This window comes from Siphateles boraxobius, unplaced genomic scaffold (assembly GCF_051911475.1).
Source record: "Siphateles boraxobius isolate OS27281-9 unplaced genomic scaffold, OSU_SipBor_1 100, whole genome shotgun sequence".
In the NCBI taxonomy this organism is placed as follows: domain Eukaryota; kingdom Metazoa; phylum Chordata; class Actinopteri; order Cypriniformes; family Leuciscidae; genus Siphateles; species Siphateles boraxobius.
Window position 1 is genome coordinate 4,029,073 of NW_027508701.1, and position 18,684 is coordinate 4,047,756.

Sequence of the window (18,684 nt, forward strand, 5' to 3'; positions counted from 1 at the left end):
TCCAGTGTGAAAATAATGGATTTTTCATACATACACAGCTTGATTATTCAAAGAGATTTCTGATAATAAAAACAGCGCATTTGTCCAGAACCTGCGTTTCATTGTGCTTCATGTCAGTGTTATAATAAGTGTTTAACTCTGGTCTTGAACAATGTGTGTTTAATAAGGTTTGATTCTGGGTCCTCTCATGCCAGATCTCCTCTGTGTGTTTTACTAGTGAAAGAAATACATAAATTATGATGAAAGGTCATTGACCTGTATTTACTAAAAAGGAAAACATTTTTATATGATATTTAAAATGACATATTTTGTTGAAGCAAAACAAGTGTAGAGGTCTAAAACAAAACGTCTGTATCTTCATTCATTTTCATTTATTTGTAGGCCTACACAAATGAAGTATCTGGGTGTCAAAATGAGTAAAACACATTCTAGTGTTTATAACATGTATATTCTGGTTCAGAACAAACCTTTCTGTTGCTTTATATATATATATATATACATATATATATATATATATATATGTGTGACTCTATGCGTGAATTGCTATTTTACAGTTTCAATGATTGAGAAAAGGTCGTCCTACAAAACAAAGGTCGTGCACCGCAGATTTTTGAAAACTTAGTAGTTTTGTAAAGGTTGTATGCTGCTGGAATCGTAAAAGTAGAAGTTTGATGATAATATTATAACCGTGATGAAACATTGTTTATGTGTAAAGTTACTACGTAAAAAACAAAATTTTTAGAAGAGTTAAAATTAATTGTTTTCTTTTGCAAGAGATGTGTGATGTTTTGCATCTTAAGCTGTGTGTTGTGTGGCTTTAGTTTTAAGAAAACGAGCCATAGTTTCAAAAATTGTTAGCAATTTTTAAATACTTTTAAATAACTGTTTTCTATGTGAATATATAGTAAAGTGTAATTTATTCCTGTGATCAAAAGCTGAATTTTCAGCATCATTACTCCAGTCTTCAGTGCCACATGATCCTTCAGAAATCACTATAATATGATGAAAGTTCAGTGAACATTATTTTCATTCATTAAAATTATTTGTTAAATTTATTAAATATAAATCTTTTGTAACATTATAAATGTCTTCATTGTCATTTTTGATCAATTTAATGCATCCTTGCTGAATAAAAGTATTAATTTCTCTCTTTTTTAAATCTTACCTTTAATGTTTGAATGTTAACATTGTTGAAGTCGTGCACTTCTGCGTCCCGCAGCGACTCTTACACAGGGTCTTCTGTCTTTATTGCAGATCAAGTTGATTATAGATATATTTGTCGGAATTTTCCAAATAAACAGACAGCAACAGGAAGATGTTTCATTGAGTACTTCATGTCCTGTTTAATTCAGTGCCTGTATGACTTGGACTTCTTTATTATGGTAAATGGACTGCATTTATATAGCGCTTTCACAGACCCAATGGCCACCAAAGTGCTTTATATGTTGCCTCACATTCACCCATTCATTCACCGACGGCGGTGTCAGCCATGCAAGGCGCCATCCAGCTCGTCGGGAGCAGCTGGGGTTAGGTGACACTTGGTCAGGTGGAACCGGGGATCGAACAACCAACCTTTCGGTTTGTAGACAACCTACATGAACCACTGAGCCACTGCCGCCAATTATCATTGACAACAGAATTCTCTGTGACACAATCCAGTTTGCAGCATATAAAAACAATTCCAACAAACATTAAATTGACAAACATAACATTAAAATGTCAAAGAACAACAAATTTCAATGAATAAGTCCAATGATATATATACACATAAAATATAGTCAAGACACATCAAATCGAGACAACATATTTAAATTCTTAACACAATTATAATATAGGAGTTACAGAGGCTTCTTCTCAGTCTGTTAGTACGAGACTGTATCGTCTGCTAGATGGAGTTAAGCTGGGTGATAGCGTCGCTAGCGATTCTCCTCGCTGTCCTCTGTATCGTCTGATGGAGTTATGCTGGGTGATAGCGTCGCTAGCGATTCTCCTCGCTGTCCTCTGTATCGTCTGATGGAGTTATGCTGGGTGATAGCGTCGCTAGCGATTCTCCTCGCTGTCGTCTGTATCGTCTGATGGAGTTATGCTGGGTGATAGCGTCGCTAGCGATGCTCCTCGCTGTACTCTGTATCGTCTGATGGAGTTATGCTGGGTGATAGCGTCGCTAGCGATTCTCCTCGCTGTCCTCTGTATCGTCTGATGGAGTTATGCTGGGTGATAGCGTCGCTAGCGATGCTCCTCGCTGTACTCTGTATCGTCTGATGGAGTTATGCTGGGTGATAGCGTCGCTAGCGATTCTCCTCGCTGTACTCTGTATCGTCTGATGGAGTTATGCTGGGTGATAGCGTCGCTAGCGATTCTCCTCGCTGTCCTCTGTATCGTCTGATGGAGTTATGCTGGGTGATAGCGTCGCTAGCGATGCTCCTCGCTGTACTCTGTATCGTCTGATGGAGTTATGCTGGGTGATAGCGTCGCTAGCGATGCTCCTCGCTGTACTCTGTATCGTCTGATGGAGTTTTGCTGGGTGATAGCGTCGCTAGCGATGCTCCTCGCTGTACTCTGTATCGTCTGATGGAGTTATGCTGGGTGATAGCGTCGCTAGCGATGCTCCTCGCTGTACTCTGTATCGTCTGATGGAGTTATGCTGGGTGATAGCGTCGCTAGCGATGCTCCTCGCTTTCCTCTGTATCGTCTGATGGAGTTTTGCTGGGTGATAGCGTCGCTAGCGATGCTCCTCGCTGTACTCTGTATCGTCTGATGGAGTTATGCTGGGTGATAGCGTCGCTAGCGATGCTCCTCGCTGTCCTCTGTATCGTCTGATGGAGTTATGCTGGGTGATAGCGTCGCTAGCGATGCTCCTCGCTGTCCTCTGTATCGTCTGATGGAGTTATGCTGGGTGATAGCGTCGCTAGCGATGCTCCTCGCTGTCCTCTGTATCGTCTGATGGAGTTATGCTGGGTGATAGCGTCGCTAGCGATTCTCCTCGCTGTCCTCTGTATCGTCTGATGGAGTTATGCTGGGTGATAGCGTCGCTAGCGATTCTCCTCGCTGTCCTCTGTATCGTCTGATGGAGTTATGCTGAGTTATAGCGTCGCTAGCGATTCTCCTCGCTGTCCTCTGTATCGTCTGATGGAGTTATGCTGGGTGATAGCGTCGCTAGCGATTCTCCTCGCTGTCCTCTGTATCGTCTGATGGAGTTATGCTGAGTTATAGCATCGCTAGCGATTCTCCTCGCTGTCCTCTGTATCGTCTGATGGAGTTATGCTGGGTGATAGCGTCGCTAGCGATTCTCCTCGCTGTCCTCTGTATCGTCTGATGGAGTTATGCTGGGTGATAGCGTCGCTAGCGATGCTCCTCGCTGTCCTCTGTATCGTCTGATGGAGTTATGCTGGGTGATAGCGTCGCTAGCGATGCTCCTCGCTATCCTCTGTATCGTCTGATGGAGTTATGCTGGGTGATAGCGTCGCTAGCGATGCTCCTCGCTGTCCTCTGTATCGTCTGATGGAGTTATGCTGGGTGATAGCGTCGCTAGCGATGCTCCTCACTGTCCTCTGTATCGTCTGATGGAGTTATGCTGGGTGATAGCGTCGCTAGCGATTCTCCTCGCTGTCCTCTGTATCGTCTGATGGAGTTATGCTGGGTGATAGCGTCGCTAGCGATTCTCCTCGCTGTCCTCTGTATCGTCTGATGGAGTTATGCTGAGTTATAGCATCGCTAGCGATTCTCCTCGCTGTCCTCTGTATCGTCTGATGGAGTTATGCTGGGTGATAGCGTAGCTAGCGATGCTCCTCGCTGTCCTCTGTATCGTCTGATGGAGTTATGCTGGGTGATAGCGTCGCTAGCGATGCTCCTCGCTGTCCTCTGTATCGTCTGATGGAGTTATGCTGGGTGATAGCATCGCTAGCGATGCTCCTCGCTGTCCTCTGTATCGTCTGATGGAGTTATGCTGGGTGATCTGCGACGCTAGCGATTCTCCTCGCTGTCCTCTGTATCGTCTGATGGAGTTATGCTGGGTGATAGCGTCGCTAGCGATTCTCCTCGCTGTCCTCTGTATCGTCTGATGGAGTTATGCTGGGTGATAGCGTCGCTAGCGATGCTCCTCGCTATCCCCTGTATCGTCTGATGGAGTTATGCTGGGTGATAGCGTCGCTAGCGATGCTCCTCGCTGTCCTCTGTATCGTCTGATGGAGTTATGCTGGGTGATAGCGTCGCTAGCGATTCTCCTCGCTGTCGTCTGTATCGTCTGATGGAGTTATGCTGGGTGATAGCGTCGCTAGCGATTCTCCTCGCTGTCGTCTGTATCGTCTGATGGAGTTATGCTGGGTGATAGCGTCGCTAGCGATGCTCCTCGCTGTACTCTGTATCGTCTGATGGAGTTATGCTGGGTGATAGCGTCGCTAGCGATGCTCCTCGCTGTCCTCTGTATCATCTGATGGAGTTACGCTGGGTGATCTGCGACGCTAGCGATTCTCCTCGCTGTCCTCTGTATCGTCTGATGGAGTTATGCTGGGTGATAGCGTCGCTAGCGATGCTCCTCGCTGTCCTCTGTATCGTCTGATGGAGTTATGCTGGGTGATAGCGTCGCTAGCGATTCTCCTCGCTGTCCTCTGTATCGACTGATGGAGTTATGCTGGGTGATAGCGTCGCTAGCGATTCTCCTCGCTGTCCTCTGTATCGTCTGATGGAGTTATGCTGGGTGATCTGCGACGCTAGCGATTCTCCTCGCTGTCCTCTGTATCGTCTGATGGAGTTATGCTGGGTGATAGCGTCGCTAGCGATGCTCCTCGCTATCCTCTGTATCGTCTGATGGAGTTATGCTGGGTGATAGCGTCGCTAGCGATGCTCCTCGCTGTCCTCTGTATCGTCTGATGGAGTTATGCTGGGTGATAGCGTCGCTAGCGATTCTCCTCGCTGTCGTCTGTATCGTCTGATGGAGTTATGCTGGGTGATAGCGTCGCTAGCGATTCTCCTCGCTGTCGTCTGTATCGTCTGATGGAGTTATGCTGGGTGATAGCGTCGCTAGCGATGCTCCTCGCTGTACTCTGTATCGTCTGATGGAGTTATGCTGGGTGATAGCGTCGCTAGCGATTCTCCTCGCTGTCCTCTGTATCGTCTGATGGAGTTATGCTGAGTGATAGCGTCGCTAGCGATTCTCCTCGCTGTCCTCTGTATCTTCTGATGGAGTTATGCTGGGTGATAGCGTCGCTAGCGATGCTCCTCGCTATCCTCTGTATCGTCTGATGGAGTTATGCTGGGTGATAGCGTCGCTAGCGATGCTCCTCGCTGTCCTCTGTATCGTCTGATGGAGTTATGCTGGGTGATAGCGTCGCTAGCGATTCTCCTCGCTGTCGTCTGTATCGTCTGATGGAGTTATGCTGGGTGATAGCGTCGCTAGCGATTCTCCTCGCTGTCGTCTGTATCGTCTGATGGAGTTATGCTGGGTGATAGCGTCGCTAGCGATGCTCCTCGCTGTACTCTTTATCGTCTGATGGAGTTATGCTGGGTGATAGCGTCGCTAGCGATGCTCCTCGCTGTCCTCTGTATCGTCTGATGGAGTTATGCTGGGTGATAGCGTCGCTAGCGATTCTCCTCGCTGTCGTCTGTATCGTCTGATGGAGTTATGCTGGGTGATAGCGTCGCTAGCGATTCTCCTCGCTGTACTCTGTATCGTCTGATGGAGTTATGCTGGGTGATAGCGTCGCTAGCGATGCTCCTCGCTGTACTCTGTATCGTCTGATGGAGTTATGCTGGGTGATAGCGTCGCTAGCGATGCTCCTCGCTGTCCTCTGTATCGTCTGATGGAGTTATGCTGGGTGATAGCGTCGCTAGCGATTCTCCTCGCTGTACTCTGTATCGTCTGATGGAGTTATGCTGGGTGATAGCGTCGCTAGCGATGCTCCTCGCTGTACTCTGTATCGTCTGATGGAGTTATGCTGGGTGATAGCGTCGCTAGCGATTCTCCTCGCTGACGTCTGTATCGTCTGATGGAGTTATGCTGGGTGATAGCGTCGCTAGCGATGCTCCTCGCTGTCCTCTGTATCGTCTGATGGAGTTATGCTGGGTGATAGCGTCGCTAGCGATTCTCCTCGCTGTCCTCTGTATCGTCTGATGGAGTTATGCTGGGTGATCTGCGACGCTAGCGATTCTCCTCGCTGTCCTCTGTATCGTCTGATGGAGTTATGCTGGGTGATAGCGTCGCTAGCGATTCTCCTCGCTGTCCTCTGTATCTTCTGATGGAGTTATGCTGGGTGATAGCGTCGCTAGCGATGCTCCTCGCTATCCTCTGTATCGTCTGATGGAGTTATGCTGGGTGATAGCGTCGCTAGCGATTCTCCTCGCTGTCGTCTGTATCGTCTGATGGAGTTATGCTGGGTGATAGCGTCGCTAGCGATTCTCCTCGCTGTCGTCTGTATCGTCTGATGGAGTTATGCTGGGTGATAGCGTCGCTAGCGATGCTCCTCGCTGTACTCTGTATCGTCTGATGGAGTTATGCTGGGTGATAGTGTCGCTAGCGATGCTCCTCGCTGTCCTCTGTATCGTCTGATGGAGTTATGCTGGGTGATAGCGTCGCTAGCGATTCTCCTCGCTGTCGTCTGTATCGTCTGATGGAGTTATGCTGGGTGATAGCGTCGCTAGCGATTCTCCTCGCTGTCGTCTGTATCGTCTGATGGAGTTATGCTGGGTGATAGCGTCGCTAGCGATGCTCCTCGCTGTACTCTGTATCGTCTGATGGAGTTATGCTGGGTGATAGCGTCGCTAGCAATTCTCCTCGCTGTCCTCTGTATCATCTGATGGAGTTACGCTGGGTGATCTGCGACGCTAGCGATTCTCCTCGCTGTCCTCTGTATCGTCTGATGGAGTTATGCTGGGTGATAGCGTCGCTAGCGATGCTCCTCGCTGTCCTCTGTATTGTCTGATGGAGTTATGCTGGGTGATAGCGTCGCTAGCGATTCTCCTCGCTGTCCTCTGTATCGACTGATGGAGTTATGCTGGGTGATAGCGTCGCTAGCGATTCTCCTCGCTGTCCTCTGTATCGTCTGATGGAGTTATGCTGGGTGATCTGCGACGCTAGCGATTCTCCTCGCTGTCCTCTGTATCGTCTGATGGAGTTATGCTGGGTGATAGCGTCGCTAGCGATTCTCCTCGCTGTCCTCTGTATCTTCTGATGGAGTTATGCTGGGTGATAGCGTCGCTAGCGATGCTCCTCGCTATCCTCTGTATCGTCTGATGGAGTTATGCTGGGTGATAGCATCGCTAGCGATGCTCCTCGCTGTCCTCTGTATCGTCTGATGGAGTTATGCTGGGTGATAGCGTCGCTAGCGATTCTCCTCGCTGTCGTCTGTATCGTCTGATGGAGTTATGCTGTGTGATAGCGTCGCTAGCGATTCTCCTCGCTGTCGTCTGTATCGTCTGATGGAGTTATGCTGGGTGATAGCGTCGCTAGCGATGCTCCTCGCTGTCCTCTGTATCGTCTGATGGAGTTATGCTGGGTGATAGGGTCGCTAGCGATGCTCCTCGCTGTCCTCTGTATCGTCTGATGGAGTTATGCTGGGTGATCTGCGACACTAGCGATTCTCCTCGCTGTCCTCTGTATCGTCTGATGGAGTTATGCTGAGTGATAGCGTCGCTAGCGATGCTCCTCGCTGTCCTCTGTATCGTCTGATGGAGTTATGCTGGGTGATAGCGTCGCTAGCGATGCTCCTCGCTGTCCTCTGTATCGTCTGATGGAGTTATGCTGGGTGATCTGCGACGCTAGCGATTCTCCTCGCTGTCCTCTGTATCGTCTGATGGAGTTATGCTGGGTGATAGCGTCGCTAGCAATTCTCCTCGCTGTCCTCTGTATCATCTGATGGAGTTACGCTGGGTGATCTGCGACGCTAGCGATTCTCCTCGCTGTCCTCTGTATCGTCTGATGGAGTTATGCTGGGTGATAGCGTCGCTAGCGATGCTCCTCGCTGTCCTCTGTATCGTCTGATGGAGTTATGCTGGGTGATAGCGTCGCTAGCGATGCTCCTCGCTGTCCTCTGTATCGTCTGATGGAGTTATGCTGGGTGATCTGCGACACTAGCGATTCTCCTCGCTGTCCTCTGTATCGTCTGATGGAGTTATGCTGAGTGATAGCGTCGCTAGCGATGCTCCTCGCTGTCCTCTGTATCGTCTGATGGAGTTATGCTGGGTGATAGCGTCGCTAGCGATGCTCCTCGCTGTCCTCTGTATCGTCTGATGGAGTTATGCTGGGTGATCTGCGACGCTAGCGATTCTCCTCGCTGTCCTCTGTATCGTCTGATGGAGTTATGCTGGGTGATCTGCGACGCTAGCGATTCTCCTCGCTGTCGTCTGTATCGTCTGATGGAGTTATGCTGGGTGATCTGCGACGCTAGCGATTCTCCTCGCTGTCTTCTGTATCGTCTGATGGAGTTATGCTGGGTGATAGCGTCGCTAGCAATTCTCCTCGCTGTCCTCTGTATCATCTGATGGAGTTACGCTGGGTGATCTGCGACGCTAGCGATTCTCCTCGCTGTCCTCTGTATCGTCTGATGGAGTTATGCTGGGTGATAGCGTCGCTAGCGATGCTCCTCGCTGTCCTCTGTATCGTCTGATGGAGTTATGCTGGGTGATAGCGTCGCTAGCGATGCTCCTCGCTGTCCTCTGTATCGTCTGATGGAGTTATGCTGGGTGATCTGCGACACTAGCGATTCTCCTCGCTGTCCTCTGTATCGTCTGATGGAGTTATGCTGAGTGATAGCGTCGCTAGCGATGCTCCTCGCTGTCCTCTGTATCGTCTGATGGAGTTATGCTGGGTGATAGCGTCGCTAGCGATGCTCCTCGCTGTCCTCTGTATCGTCTGATGGAGTTATGCTGGGTGATCTGCGACGCTAGCGATTCTCCTCGCTGTCCTCTGTATCGTCTGATGGAGTTATGCTGAGTGATAGCGTCGCTAGCGATGCTCCTCGCTGTCCTCTGTATCGTCTGATGGAGTTATGCTGGGTGATAGCGTCGCTAGCGATGCTCCTCGCTGTCCTCTGTATCGTCTGATGGAGTTATGCTGGGTGATCTGCGACGCTAGCGATTCTCCTCGCTGTCCTCTGTATCGTCTGATGGAGTTATGCTGGGTGATAGCGTCGCTAGCGATTCTCCTCGCTGTCCTCTGTATCGTCTGATGGAGTTATGCTGGGTGATCTGCGACGCTAGCGATTCTCCTCGCTGTCCTCTGTATCGTCTGATGGAGTTATGCTGGGTGATCTGCGACGCTAGCGATTCTCCTCGCTGTCGTCTGTATCGTCTGATGGAGTTATGCTGGGTGATCTGCGACGCTAGCGATGCTCCTCGCTGTCCTCTGTATCGTCTGATGGAGTTATGCTGGGTGATCTGCGACGCTAGCGATTCTCCTTGCTGTCCTTTGTAGCGACTGATATAAACTTCATCCAGATGCTTTACCACACACTGTCCAAGGTCAAAGGTCAACATAAGCTTATTTTATCTTAACTACCAATAAAGTCTATGTTTTTTTATCACTTTTTATTCATCACATTTTTAAGATATAGCAAACAATGAACATAAAATATAATCAGTCATGAAATAATTACTAATAATTCACAAATGAAAAAAGGTCATAAATGCATATGTTTTCAATGTTATTGGGATATATTGTGAAAATATCATTTAATGGTCTATAAGCATTTCACATATGTCTTTGTAAACTAATTACATAAAATGATATTATCAGTATTGATGTTACGTATGACACTGAAGCTTCGATGTGCATATCACACATGCAACGTAATTTCTATTGAAGCCCCGTATCGGGGTGTGCATTGGTTTCCCAGAGTCACGTGATCGATGACAAATGAAGCCTCACTTTCTGTCCAATCACGTGTGTGTTTCGCTTTGGGTGTCAGAAGCTCGAACCCCAGATCTTACTTAACGAGTCCTTGTCAGCTCAGTCTGGGTGACGGGTTTGTGAGGAGAGTGCTGTACTTTGAAAGTTACATTTAAATAACCAAAACTACTTATTCTTTTGTTGTTGTTGTGTCTTTTTGTTTTTGTAAAATCTTTGCACTTTTGGTGTTTTTGAGGTATTATAATTGTTATTTGGGGTTCGGGGGCGGGGATAGGGTGTTGCTGTTTGGTGAAGGGTTTGTTTGGCAACAGCCAAAAAAAAAAAAGGGAAGACTTCCCCTATCTGGGAATATTTTGAGCTTATAGCTTCCAATGTATGTATGCATTTCTAAAAAAAGAATATTTATTTATTTATTTATTTATTATTTAAAATTGTACTTATTTCATTGTTGTATTTTATAATTGTTGACCGTTGATGTGTCTTATATTCAGTCAATGTACAGTCACTCCTAATCATTTTTTTTCTCTCACACTTCTGCAGTGGAAACCTTTGTCTTCTGTTGGACAGTGCTGTAGACCAGCACAAACAAGCTCAGATGCCATTTCTGATGCGATCGTAGAAGTGGATAAATACCTTACAGAGACAAACATAAAGAGCTGAAGATCCACTGAATACTGGAGAATGCAGAAACACGTCTACCTCCATCTATATATAGTGGCATTACAGTTTCTGTGTCCCCGGCCTCCTCTGTACATGTGAAAGAGTGTCTCTAAGGCTGGGGAAGAACTGTCTAAGAGGAGACATAGACTCAGCCACAACACTGTCAAACAGCTTTTATTTCTTAATACAAATAATTTAAAACTTTATCACCTTTCTGTCATTCCTACAGTTACACAAGCACTATCACTGCCAAGTGTCATAAGCACATTTAATAACAGATGTGTGTGTGTGTGTGTGTGTGTGTGTGTGTGTGTGTGTGTGTGTGTGTGTGTGTGTGTGTGTGTGTGTGTGTGTGTGTGTGTGTGTGTGTGTGTGTGTGTGTGTGTGTGTGTGTGTGTGTGTGTGTGTGTGTGTGTGTGTGTGTGTGTGTGTGTGTGTGTGCGTGTGTGTAGAGATATTAGGCCTACATTAGATCTTATTGAATCATATAAGCTCATTTTATTGTCACACTTTAATGGGTAAAGGAATTTATTTAATGCACAAATCAAACACAAACGTGTAAGGCTTTTAGTTGTACACATAACATTGAAACTATGGAGTGTGTTGTGGTTTCTTCATCTGACAGAGCTTCTTACACAGGCTTCTGGCTGCTTTATTTTAAATAATCACCAGATGGCGCTGTTCTCCACACTCTCGAAGCTTTGAATCTTTTCCCGAACAGTCAGGGGAAAACCTCATCACTTCATGAGGCTTAATTTCCCCATCCCTAATTACCAGTGCATCATTGTCCCGGTGGAGTGGCTGTAATCAAGCACACAATGACGGGGATACTAAGGAAGACTTTAATCCAGGAATAAACATGAACTAGTACAACCACATAGAAGTGAAATAATGCAAGACAAGGAGCAGGGAGAAACAGAGGCTTAAACACACAGAGAACAGCTGGGGCAAACTAACTAATGACAATAACCATAGTAACTAACAGGACACAACTGAACCCAATCAACTAATGAAGGAGAGAAAGATTATATTAAAAAGATTTCTATATCATTAATGTTATTCAATCAAACAATAAAAAGACTGAACAACTCTTTGTAGCTTTAATAATAATCAGTTTATATGTAATGAATATATTAAAGCAGTAATAATCTTTTTACATTTGATTATTCAATTTCTGTTTTTTTACTTGAATGCTTATGTTTAGATGTAAAACGAAAAAAAGCAAAAGCACTGTTAATATCCTCTTCTTTTTTTTTGCGTAATCCTGGATTTACTCCAAATTACTCAATAGCCCACAAAGAGATGGATGAGATCTTCTACTGTCATTATATTTTACTAATAAAATTCATTCCAGTGAATTCACTTGTTAATTGCTGTACATTCAAGATCTTATGCCTCATCATAATAAATATATGAGTTTTACAAAACATTTTCACAGAATGTTCTTTACATTATGCTTTCATGTAGAAAACAGTGAATTATAAAAAATGAGTTGAGCTGGGTTTTCACAGACTGGGTCATAAATTGTAAGAAATGTTTTTCAGTCAAGAAAACGAATCACTCCCAGAAGACTTTTTTTATTTAGAAAAGATTATTTGATATTTAATAGAAAAGATGAATTGGAAAAAAGCATGGCTCTTACCATATACATTTTGTATCCGCAACAAAGTTAAAGAATTACACTTAAGAATCTTGCATAATATAAACCCAACCAACCAAATCACATGTACATTTGAATTTTTATTGATCTAAATTCAGTTACATAGAAGACAAAATATAACTCAAAAAGAGTCAAATGACCAAACATAATCACACAGGTAAGTGAAATAACATACACATTAATTGGAGTGAAAATATAGACATAAAAGCAATAATAACAATAAAGATTAAATAAGATGATCAGAAGAAACCTAACTCTCCATTCAGTTCCAATGGAAAAGCGAAGAGGAGGAGTCAGAACAGGAAGTTCATTTATTTATTTATTTTTTTTATTTAACAGGGACAATGCACAATATATGTACTGTAACAGACTTAGCTAAAAGCTAATTCCCATCTGCAGTCCCTGGGCAGGTGCCAATAGCGTGCAAAATATTACAATAACAAAAAAAAAAAAATAATAATAAAAAATAAAAATAAAAAATATACCATTATATATACCATACATACATACCATACTGTATATATCATTCATGACAACAATCAAAGGTCGGGTGTCCAACCTGATCTCATGGCTAATTCGTACCAGTTCATACTACCTCACTCGCACGCATTCATACGTTTTTTGCTACTGTAAATCGTACATATTTTACGAGTTGCCAAATTCGTATGAATTCGTACGAATGACCTACACCTGACCCCGCCCCTAACCCTACACCTGACCCCGCCCCTAACCCTACACCTGACCCCGCCCCTAACCCTACACCTGACCCCGCCCCTAACCCTACCCCTGACCCCGCCCCTAACCCTGCCCCTGACCCCGCCCCTAAAACTAACCATCAAGTGGGTTTAGACAAATCGTACGAATTGGTATGAGTGAGGTCGTACGAATTAGCCACCTTTTAATCACTCGTACAAATTAGTACGAATTGGTCGTGAGATAGCGAGAGTGTGCGACTTCTTGACACTAGTATTATATTTCACCTATAGATGGGCTAATTTTCCTGTGTGATTTCACTATTTTCTCTATTATAAAGTGAAATGACTAAAAGATACTTTGATCTTTGAAAGTACAGAATGATTTGATTATCGATTATATTTCTACCGATTCATTAGCAGACACTTTTCAAGTGAACTAGCATGTACAGTAGTTTTCTAAAAATAAGAAATCATTAATTGTTCAGTAAAATGCCTTTGCTTATTAAATTTGCTTTTTTTTTTTAATGAATACAAAAACTGAATACAACAACATGGCTGGTGGCAATGTAGTTCAATGAAGTTGCTGTGGTCAGGGACGTTGGAGTCACACGTTAGTGTCACGCGTCTGTGGTGCAACGATGTTGGAGTCACACGTTAGTGTCACGCGTCTGTGGTGGAGTCACACGTTAGTGTCACGCGTCTGTGGTGCAACGACGTTGGAGTCACACGTTAGTGTCACGCGTCTGTGGTGCAACGATGTTGGAGTCACACGTTAGTGTCACGCGTCTGTGGTGCAACGATGTTGGAGTCACACGTTAGTGTCACGCGTCTGTGGTGCGACGACGTTGGAGTCACACGTTAGTGTCACGCGTCTGTGGTGCGACGATGTTGGAGTCACACGTTAGTGTCACGCGTCTGTGGTGCGACGACGTTGGAGTCACACGTTAGTGTCACGCGTCTGTGGTGCGACGATGTTGGAGTCACACGTTAGTGTCACGCGTCTGTGGTGCGACGATGTTGGAGTCACACGTTAGTGTCACGCGTCTGTGGTGCGACGACGTTGGAGTCACACGTTAGTGTCACGCGTCTGTGGTGCGACGACGTTGGAGTCACACGTTAGTGTCACGCGTCTGTGGTGCGACACCGTTGGAGTCACACGTTAGTGTCACGCGTCTGTGGTGCGACGACGTTGGAGTCACACGTTAGTGTCACGCGTCTGTGGTGCGACGACGTTGGAGTCACACGTTAGTGTCACGCGTCTGTGGTGCGACGACGTTGGAGTCACACGTTAGTGTCACGCGTCTGTGGTGCGACGACGTTGGAGTCACACGTTAGTGTCACGCGTCTGTGGTGCAACGATGTTGGAGTCACACGTTAGTGTCACGCGTCTGTGGTGCGACGATGTTGGAGTCACACGTTAGTGTCACGCGTCTGTGGTGCAACGATGTTGGAGTCACACGTTAGTGTCACGCGTCTGTGGTGCGACGACGTTGGAGTCACACGTTAGTGTCACGCGTCTGTGGTGCGACGACGTTGGAGTCACACGTTAGTGTCACGCGTCTGTGGTGCGACGACGTTGGAGTCACACGTTAGTGTCACGCGTCTGTGGTGCAACGATGTTGGAGTCACACGTTAGTGTCACGCGTCTGTGGTGCAACGACGTTGGAGTCACACGTTAGTGTCACACGTCTGTGGTGCGACGCCGTTGGAGTCACACGTTAGTGTCACGCGTCTGTGGTGCGACGACGTTGGAGTCACACGTTAGTGTCACGCGTCTGTGGTGCGACGACGTTGGAGTCACACGTTAGTGTCACGCGTCTGTGGTGCAACGATGTTGGAGTCACACGTTAGTGTCACGCGTCTGTGGTGCGACGACGTTGGAGTCACACGTTAGTGTCACGCGTCTGTGGTGCGACGACGTTGGAGTCACACGTTAGTGTCACGCGTCTGTGGTGCGACGATGTTGGAGTCACACGTTAGTGTCACGCGTCTGTGGTGCGACGACGTTGGAGTCACACGTTAGTGTCACGCGTCTGTGGTGCGACACCGTTGGAGTCACACGTTAGTGTCACGCGTCTGTGGTGCGACGACGTTGGAGTCACACGTTAGTGTCACGCGTCTGTGGTGCGACGACGTTGGAGTCACACGTTAGTGTCACGCGTCTGTGGTGCGACGACGTTGGAGTCACACGTTAGTGTCACGCGTCTGTGGTGCGACGACGTTGGAGTCACACGTTAGTGTCACGCGTCTGTGGTGCGACGATGTTGGAGTCACACGTTAGTGTCACGCGTCTGTGGTGCGACGACGCTGGAGTCACACGTTAGTGTCACGCGTCTGTGGTGCGACACCGTTGGAGTCACACGTTAGTGTCACGCGTCTGTGGTGCGACGACGCTGGAGTCACACGTTAGTGTCACGCGTCTGTGGTGCGACACCGTTGGAGTCACACGTTAGTGTCACGCGTCTGTGGTGCGACGACGTTGGAGTCACACGTTAGTGTCACGCGTCTGTGGTGCGACGACGTTGGAGTCACACGTTAGTGTCTCGTAACTCGGAGTGACAACGAAAGGGAACGTCTACGGTTACGTATGTAACCCTCGTTCCCTGAGTAGGGAACAGAGACGTTACGTCTGCCTGCCACTTTCCGCTGTACCGCGGGGATCGCCTGAGCTCAGTCTTGGCTCCTCAGCGAAGAAACATATCTGCTTGCTGCCGGCGTCCTCTTTTTATACCCACGAGGTGGGGCGGAGTTACGCCATGCAAATTCCGCAGACCCATGGCATTTCTTTGCCATTGGCTCGTTTTGTAATACTCGAAGTTGATAAGCTTTCTAAGCGAAACCCCATTCGTCGTCATCCGACGTAACGTCTCCGTTCCCTACTCAGGGAACGAGGGTTACATACGTAACCGTAGACGATTTTTAATGTTACGTGTAACAAAATACTTTCTCTGTACTCAGGTTTGACTGTAGTATAATAATGCAAAAACATGTACACTTCAAATCAATTATTATTATTTTTTGTAAACCTTGACAAAAAATATTATTTGAGAATTAAAAAAAAAACATTCAAATCCACAGCTTAAAAGTAATTCATTTTGTCCAAAAACTACTAGAGAATTCAGAGCCTCTCCAGAGAGCTATACAGGCATCTAGTGGTAGCACCATTAAATTACATGTTTTATTTTATTTTCTCTCAACAGATGGCATCTGATTCAAAAAATTGGATTTAATTGGATTTAAAAGGCCTAGTCTCTACATTAATCTGTAATACTGCATTAAGTGAAAAAATATTTTAAAAAATTAGAAATCAATTTTTTTGTATTATTTTTAATAGAATAGCTATTGTAAACTAAAGTTGGCTGCCAAAAATATCAATATTGGGAGTTGTCATTACAGGTATGGTTTAAAGACACTTCAAGAAAATATTTATCAATTAGTTTGTTAAAATATTAAAATAGTTCAACATAAACCTATACTTTGATGTTTAACATTACAATTCAGTCTTTACAGTGGACCTTACATTTAAGATAAAGACTTTCAGTAGGCCCATGTTCTCAACCGCTAGAATCTGAGTTTTCATAGTCAGCTCTGGATGTTAATCAGTTTTCAGTTAATCAGTTTTTTTTATTTTGGTGTAAGGTCTTGTATGAAATACAGCACATCAATTTTGTTTGCATTTACAGAGATATCTACCATTCCTGTCAAGTTTTGGATTTGAAAATAAGGGAAATTTTCTGGCGCCCACCGCAAGTAGTCCCACCACCCCAACCAAGCTCCAGTAACGTTATCCCTTACATTTTAAGACAAGTGTTATAGCTTAAATGAAAACACAAAAGGGTATATATGAAGAGCATTTATTTTAAAGGCTTATTTGCATATTTTCTGTTCATTTAACATTGCTTGTCTCTACATTTACATTTTATTTTCATTCCACACATTCTTTTCATTTCATATTGCTTTTCTTTTACAGCTTTTCTTTACATGTCACATAACTTTTCTTTACTCTTTTAGTGAGTTATTGTTCAAATTTGTTGCAGACTTTGCATTCTTTAACCTGTTAGGCTGCAACCCCACTTTTGAAAAATCCTCAGGAATGACATACCCAAACTGAAACAGATAGCCTACAGTTCATAAACACTTTGCACTAAAATCACAAGTATGATCTCATTTGAAAGCTGACACCTGGCAGTTTATTGTAAATGTAGAATTAATTATTGTCATAATGAAAAAATAGTTATTAATAGCTACAAAGTTTTGTAAAGTTATTAGAAATTTATTTTGTATGAAACATCTTCAAAGTTTCTGAGAATACAATAGTGGTCAAATACTGAAACTTGAGTGTTATATCTTAATGATGTATAGTTTGTCAAGGTAATAACATTAAATCTGATAGTAACTTTGAACTATTTAAACAAACAAAAAAACGCTTCAGTGCGTCGGCGCACTGGCAACGGTTAACAGGTTTTAAGATGCTAAAGCCGCAGTTACAAAACGCGTGACTGACCCCTACCCTGCTCCTCTTCAGAAAAGTAAATTCGCTGTCCCATTGATCGCGGTAATTACATGAGGGTTTTGGTTTTGTGGCAGGAGTGCCTTCCGTCTCTGTCGTAGAGTCCATCGTCACTCTCCGATCCCCCCCCCCCCGCGTTGTCACTCATCATCTGACCTCACACACTAACCTCGCGACAACTGCCACCTACAGTACCCACATTACCTGTAGTAGGCTACTGCAGGTGGCAGTTATCGCGTGGCTAGTGACAGAGCTCAGATTGGGAATGTTTTTTTGTTTTTTTTTATCCGCCCGGGCCATTATTATTTTTTAATAGCGCAGGTTAAAATACGGGAGATTTACGGGAAAATACTAATACGGGAGGACGGCGGGAAAGAAGGGTTAAATACGGGACTTTCTCGGCCAAAACGGGATACTTGACAGGTATGTATCTACTCAGACCCGGACCGAGCCTTTTGGGGGCCCTAAGCAGAACTTGATTTGGGGGCCCCTCCCACTACGCGAAGTCACCTGTGCTTGACAATTATTGACATAAATGTCACACAATAATGATACATTATAAATGAATACAGTGAGTTTATGTATTAATACAAAATAAATACTTAATAAAAAATAGATGCCAACTTAAATAAAAAAGTTTTAACTTTTACTTTACTCTTTTACTAACTCTTTTACTAACTCTAACTCTTTTAAACAAACTGTCTCAAAACATAAAAAAAAATTTTTGCTAAAATAATGACAAACTATGAGAAATCAGAAACATAATAAGAGCAAGGGTTCAACAATGACAATTATTGTTGAAAACTGTAAAAATATTAATATTTCTCAACTGTCCTCAAAATCTTTTTTTTTATTATTGTAACAGACTTTGTTGGATTGTACATGACAGAATCCAACAAAGTCTGTTACTATAATACCGTTAATGATGTACTGGCGCTCGTTGTATGTGTGAATGCAATCTATTTTTCCCCTCGGGGCTTGCCGTAGATAGGAATGGGTCGTGCGAACTTGTTACTGGAGTGTCGCGGGTTTTTGGAGTTAGTGATCTGATGTGTGGTATAATAAAGTGGAGAAGAGTTCAAACTGCTATGTTTATTATTTATTCAAACTGCTAACCTTACACCTAGAAGGTTAAGTTTACCTGCGGCTATTTTCTCCAACTGAAACCGATACCGTGACTATGCGCAGTTGCGCACGAATTGTCTATGCACTCGCGAGGTGTCTAGATTATGCGCATGACTTAAACGCTGGCAGACGCAGCATCAGTTGTTGGCAGGTATATTGATCATGAAATCAGAATTTTCTTTTCTTGAATTAT